The sequence below is a fragment of the Maylandia zebra genome, linkage group LG3, assembly GCF_041146795.1.
Source record: "Maylandia zebra isolate NMK-2024a linkage group LG3, Mzebra_GT3a, whole genome shotgun sequence".
Taxonomy (NCBI): domain Eukaryota; kingdom Metazoa; phylum Chordata; class Actinopteri; order Cichliformes; family Cichlidae; genus Maylandia; species Maylandia zebra.
The window spans coordinates 45,390,469-45,397,888 of record NC_135169.1 but is presented as its reverse complement, the minus strand read 5'-3'; positions in this window follow the sequence as shown (position 1 = coordinate 45,397,888).

Below are 7,420 nucleotides of genomic sequence, written 5' to 3'. Positions count from 1 at the left end.
ACTCGTTTTATGCTGTGAGGTTAACTCTTTCCCTTTCACTCAAGATCATGTGATTTCTTCTAAAGCCTTTTACAGTAAACTGCCTCTGATGATATGGTGCAGAAAGGTTTTCTGCTGTGTTGCAGAAGAAAGGGTATTTATTATAAAGTGAATTCTGAAACAATTAAACAGGTTAAATCAGAATACTTTATTGATCCCTAGGGGAAATTATGTAAATACACACCTTTCCTGCATAATGAAGTATTAAACTTCATGGTTACATTCACGCGCAAAAGTGAGAGTTTATATAATGAAAATCTCCACAAACACACATTTACTAAGATGAACAAACTAAGAAGGCAATAAAAAAAAAATGTAATTTACAAAGTTTAGTTTGAGTTTTTAAACAAGAGAAAAGAAAAAGGTCTATTCATTTTCATGTTTTTCTTACAAAAATCTTTTTAAAAAGGAGATCAATGTGTTCCACATTTAAATGAGGTATTCTATAAGCTGCACTTTTTGACAGCAAGTTAAGTACATTAACAAGAGCAAACTTAGTAGTTGTATAGACTTTCACTTTGAACCATTCAACTACATTTTGAGTGCTAAAGTTAAATGTCATTACAAATTACTAATAGTACAAATCTGTTGTTCAAGGGCAAAGAGGGCATACACGTTGGAAGTGTATCCATACATTTCAGTTTCTCATGAACACTAACCACAATTCTTAACACCAGTTCAAACTTGTATATACACTCAAGCTTCACTAACAATGAATTTGATTGGTCATTGCTCATACAAGTACAAAGCAGATGCACGCATTCAAAAGAACGTACACATGCATGACGCTGATATATACAGGGCTTCCTCAAGGGAAATTTAGTCTTCTATAGGTGCAACTCAGAAAACCTTGTCACACAACTTTGAAAAGAAATTTGTAACAGCAAATATAGGGTGAGTTTATTTATTTTTTACAAGTAACGCGTTACTGTAATCTGATTACTTTTTTCAAGTAACTAGTAAAGTAAGGGATTACTATTGCAAAAACGGTAATTAGATTACCGTTACTTTCCCGTAGGAACGCTGCATTACTGCGTTACTAAAACTGTGATTTTTTTTTGCGAGAATGTCTCATGACAGTGACGTAAGCGAGTGCGCCGTTAGTGACAACAGCTGTGTGCAGATCAACAGTGGATCATATATCGATTGTGGGAGAGAGTATGAGCGTGAAGCGTTTAAAGCGTGGAAGTACTGACCTTACTTTGAGTTTGTTTCCAAACAAAGTGACAAAAACATCAGCGTACGTTGTGCTTGGGAAGAAAACTTCTTTTTATAGCGAAAAAAAAAACCCTAAACAAGCACCGAGTGCGCAACGACGTAATGGGAAATTCACAGAGAAACTCGCGGATTCTTCAACTGACCGCGGTACACCTGCACCAGGGTAAACCTCCGCCTACCCCAATCCTGCTTTACAGGTGAAAATAGAGCAAAAGAACCACTAGTCTTTGACTTTATTTATTTTCTGCTGTGTTTTACTTGCATCTATTTGAAAGACTGAGTGTAAACACAAAAAATATTTTATTTTATGTGCTGGAATGTGCAGAAAATAGGTTTAAATGTTAAACTAATTTATTTAAGTCAGAGAATGGTGCATATAATTTTATTTTTGCTTGATGCATAAAGTTAAAAGATTAAAACTGATAAAACAAGTTAAAAAAAGATACTTTTCCATTTGATTACATTTTGTATGATGGATTATGTAGAAAAAGTAGAATTGGGCTGAAAGATCTATCGCTTTATCACCTCTTCAGGTTGTAAATCATGTTTTTAAAAAGTAACTAAGTAACTAAGGAATTAATTACTTTTGAAAATAAGTAATCAGTAAAGTAACGGGATTGCTTTTTTGGGGAAGTAATCAGTAATTAGTTACTGATTACTTTTTTCAAGTAACTTGACCAACACTGGCAGGTAAAGTGGAGCAGGGGGATTGTGACCACTCCTTTTATGCTGTGAGGTGAAGACTTTCACTTTCACTCATGATCACATGATTTCTTCTAAAGCCTTTTACAGTAAACTGCATCTGATATGGTGCAGAAAGGTTTCCTGCTGTGTTGCAGATGAAAGGGTATTTATTATAAAGTGAATTCTGAAACAATTAAACAGGTTAAATACACACCTTTCCTTTCCTGCATAATGAAGTATTAAACTTCATGGTTACATTCATAGGAAAAAATTAGTTAATTTAATGAAAATCTCCACAAACACACATTTTATTAAGATAAACAAACTAAGAAGGGGCATACAAAAATATGTGATTTACAAAGTTTATAATCTTAAAGCACCATAATAAAACCACCCATTTGACCAGTTTTGTTTTATATCAAAACAAAAAATGCTGGTTAGTTGGTGGTTGTTGAAAAGGAAAAAGGAAAGAAAAAGAAAAAAATCCATTAATTTTCATATTTTACTTATCTGATTGTATTGCTCATATAGGTGGAAAGAAGATACAGCACATACTCAAAAGGAGGTGCAGATGCATGACGCTGATATATACTGGGCTTCCTCAAGGGAAAATTAGTCTTCTGTAGGTGCAACTCAGAAATCCTAAAAGAGATTTATAACAGCAAATACAGGTTGAGTTGATTGAACTGACCACTTTTAGTTGTTGCCAAATATGGAGGGCCTTGAGTGCCAAAATAAATTAATTATTAATCATTAAATGATTAAATGTGTAATTAATTATACAAATTGGAAATAATCAGTTAAACAAATATGTTATTATTTAATGGTCATTCATTTAATTTAAAATGTTTAATTATTGTTGTTGGATTTGTATTGTTGATTATCATTTATGCTTAGAAATATCTACTTATACATGCTTAGAGTTTTATAATTAGTTGTAGATTGATAGAGGTTTGATCCTTAGTAATCTGCAGAGACGTTGTGTGCATTCCAGAGTGCTCTGGCATTCACACCCACATTCTGGAAGCATGGGAGAGGTCGTACCTTGTCTTATTGTTTTATGGTAGGATAAATGTATCTATATCTGTTTTAGTCTAAGTGCCTTTTGTTTAGATGAACTGCTGGACTTCCAGACCAGCAGGTTTAGGGAAGTCATTTATGGGGTCACACTCTGACCCCACACACACACACACACACACTTACAAAACCACAGGCAAGGTACTCTTTGTGTGTATGTAGACGTCATATGTTAATGAACCTATGTATATTCATGTAACCTCCATAAAAGAGCAGTGTTACGGGGGAGCGGACGAGAGCAAGTGGGGTCAAGCGAAGGAACAGCGCTTGTCCGGTTCTCTCCCGTGCACGAGAAACATGAAGAACTTTGCCTACTCGTGTCTTGCTTTGCTGTGTAATTACATTGTCTTCAACGTTCCAGCGAATAGGGTTAAGCTACAAACCTATCAATTGTATTTAATTCCATTTGTAATTAATTAATGATACATTTAATTTTTTATACTGTGGTGGACCACCAGGTGTCTCCAGTGTGAGGGGAAGTGAGAGGGTTAGGTTTTGGTGCCTTGAGTGTTTAGTTGTGATAAGCCGAGATTAAAGTTGGAGTGAAATACTGGGATCTCTCGTGTTGTGCTTACAAACCTCCACAATACATTTAATTAATTATTGATTTATTTCCAATTTTAATAAACTATTGAAACATTTAATCAATAATTTAATGATGTATTTAATTAATTCACATTGGCACTCCTGGCCCAGCTGCTGTGTTCATGAATTGGATTTTATTTCAATCTAACCCATCAAAGTCAGCGTGCAGGGTTAACGGTGATCAAGTCAAAACCATTACTTTTGACAGATAGCCAGTCTTTTAGTATGGAATGCCAGGACTGCCATAATGAATTAATTAAATACACCATTAAATAATTAATTAAGTGTGGCAATAATTAATTAAAATTGGAAATAATTAATTAAAAAGTGTTTTTGACACATTTAATTAATTAATTATTGACACATTTAACTAATTATTTAATGGTGTATTTAATTCATTCATTTTGGCACAGTTGATGCCTTCAGGTCTCACCATGAAAATTTTTTATCAACCTCACCCATCAAACCCAGGGGGCGGGGTTAACACTGATCGAGTCAAAACCATTGCTTTGGCCTGGTGGCCATTGTTTTTAGCACACAACAACTGGCATGTGGAAACTAACAGAACTGAACTTTGAAAAACCCTGTGTGGAGATACAGAAATTATTTTATTGCTGCCATATAATCTGCATCATTATGACTGCATTAATAACATTCTTTACAGCATTATTCCATTTAGTAATGGAATAATCCTGTGACACTAAGTCTATTCTTAGTGTTCTTTCAAATATAATATACTTACAGGTCTCTATCATTCATGGGGTGACTTTTTTACTGACTGTTAATAAATACCATATTATGTGGGAAATAAATAAATGTGAGATTAAAATGATAATTAAACTGACAATATCAATTTCCATATAAACACATTGCAACTTCCTCATTGCCTTATGTAAAAATCATCTTCCCTTTAGAGTATATAATGAACAATCAACAATGTTTCACAATGTTTCACAGTGTTTTATTTTTTTTATAGTTATTCTATAGATGGAATTAGTGAGGCAGATTTTTTAATATGAGATAAAAACAATAAAGATGTGTAACATGAAGTCAGACTGCCAGGACATTTATGTAATTCTCGCGATCATTTTATAATATAGGTGCAAGGCTTCAGTTGGCTGTACATCAACCACTGTTGCCTGCAGATGTCACCCATGAGTGTAATTAATGAAGGTTAATGAACCAGTTTTTGACACAGTGGTTCAAAGAGGTTCAGAGCTTCATGAAACCTCTGTTTGCCATCACTAGGCGCAAGAACCTAAACCAAATTCCAAAATGGGGGTGTGTCATGGAGGAGTGCCACACCACAACTGCACTCTGGGGGCTTTTATAGATCACTGGCACAATGGCAGCAGGGCTTGCCACTTCCATGATGGCAACAAGTCACACCAGTTCTCCGAGCCTATAAACTAGATTTGCCACACCAACAGGCTGGCAAATGTAGTTTGTAGGTAAAAACATAAAATGCAAGACTTGACTAATAAGCTAAATAACAAGAGCCACTGGAGAGTAACATAATATATAAAAAATACTGACAACCTAAAGGTCCAAAGGACATGATGAATAAAACCAAAACATTAATTATTCAAAAAGTTATGAGCCCCAGAATTTCAAAACAAGTGCCAGGTACTGTGATATTTATTAGCAGAATGGAGAAGTGTTACTTCTGCTGGTGGGTGGAAATCCCACAGTGGAAATATTATTATCATCATTTCTAAGAGTGTAATAATTGGAATTGGAATGAAAAGAAAAGAAAAGCAGAAACACTGATGAGTTTTTTAAAAATTGTGTTTTCAAAAGGTTTACTGAATTAAAAGTAAGAACAGAACAATATAAGAGCCTGATACAATGTTTTAATGTGTAATAACATGTAATATATGTTATATCAGCACCTCATTATGAGTTAGACTACAATAAATGCGTTGATTTACATTCCACCACTGGGTTTCCTGTTTTTTATCTTAATATTCTTTGAAAGTAAGCAAATATAAAGAACAACAAACGGGATGTTATTCAGTATCATGTCTTTGTAAAAGATTTATATTTATTCAGGTGTTTTGTACATCCAGTTTTTAATAAGAAGTGAAGCGATCCACAAAACATCAATAAATGATCAATCCTCCAGCAAATGCCAGTCTGATTCTTCTGGTTTCCTGTAATCTGCTGGATGCAGCTACTTCCTTTTTTGTTCCTTAAAAACTCTACATGGATAACTTGAGTCCAAGATAAATTAACTTTTGGGACCCTGGAGGAGGGATAAGCAGAATGTGCAGAAATTTCTACAAATGAGCTGCACTTATTTCATTTTTCAGCTTAACAAATCATTTTGAAGGTCAGATGTAGTTAAATTATACGCATAAACATGTTTAATATGATTCAAATAAATCTGAATTTAGCTTTTAGACTTGATAAAAGATACAGTTTAGTTTTATGGTACTGTATACATGTCATGGTCCGGAGTCTGCGACTCCGTGTTTATGTTTAGTGTATTAGTATTCTGTGGTTTTGGTTACCTTGGGTGTTTGTACTCTTCTGTTTCATGGTTCATGTTCCTATGTTCTGTGTCCCCCAGTCTGTGTTAAGTTGGTGTGTTGTGTCATTGCGTGTATGTGTTTCCTGTTTTATTGTGAAGGTCTGCGTCTTATGTGAGTGGTTTCAGTTTGTCTCCCTACTCTCGTCACGTAATCACTCCCAGCTGTGTTCCCCACCTGTGTGTAATCTCCCTGTGTTCTCTGAGTGTATTTAAGTTGTGTCTTCTGTCATGGTAGTTGCTGGTTCGTCTGTGTTGTTTCCCCTCGGTCTCCCTGCGTCTCCCCGTATGTATTTCCCCGGACCTCCCTGCATCCTCGTTTCTGGTTTGTCTTATTAGTTTACCCAGTTTAGGTTTCCAGTTTCATGTTTTGTCGCCACCGCTGTTTGTACTTACCCACCCCTGTAAATAAACACTCACCTGCACCAGAGCTGCCGCCTTTTTGGTCCCTTTCTACAATTCCACACGGCTTGCCCCGGCAATCCGTGACAATACACTACCAGTCAGAGGTCAGGTGTACTAGACTGACTTTTACACAACACAACTGATGGTCCCAGCTCCAGGAGGCAAGAAAATTCACAAATGAACCCTGACAAGGTACACATGTGAAGTGAAAACCATTTCAGGTGACTACATCATGAAACTTATTGAGAGAAAGTCCAGGGTTTTCAGTGCTGTCAACAAAGCAAAGAGTGGCTATTGTCAGGAATTTAAAGTATAAAATGTGTTTAGAGTTATTTATCTAGTTTTTCTTTGCTACAAAATTCCATATATCTTGCTTTATATATTTCATGTCTTCAGTTTGTAGAAAGTAGTAAAAATAAAGAAAAACCATTAAAGGTTTGTCCAAACCTTTGACTGTCATGTCAACAGTCACTAGAGCAGGGGTAGACAACTCCAGGCCTCGAGGGCAGGTGTCCTGCAGGTTTTAGATGTGTCCTTGATCCAACACAGCTGTTTTAAATGGCTAAATTATGTACTTAACATATCGTGAAGTTCTCCAGAGGCTGGTAATGAACTCATCACTTGATTCAGGTGTGTTGACCCAGGGTGACATCTAAAACCTGCAGGCTCAGGTAGAACAGAAAAACACTACAACCAGTCCATTTACCAGTGAGTTGAACCCAATTCTGCTCAATATTACTTTGATCTCTTTTTAAGCTTCATGGTGCGATCCTCCACAACAGTTGTAGTTTCTCATGTTGCCCTTTGGAAACATTTATTACCCAGCCTGTACTATAATATAACTAAACTATTTACTATAAGTTTATTCAAATTACAGAGTTG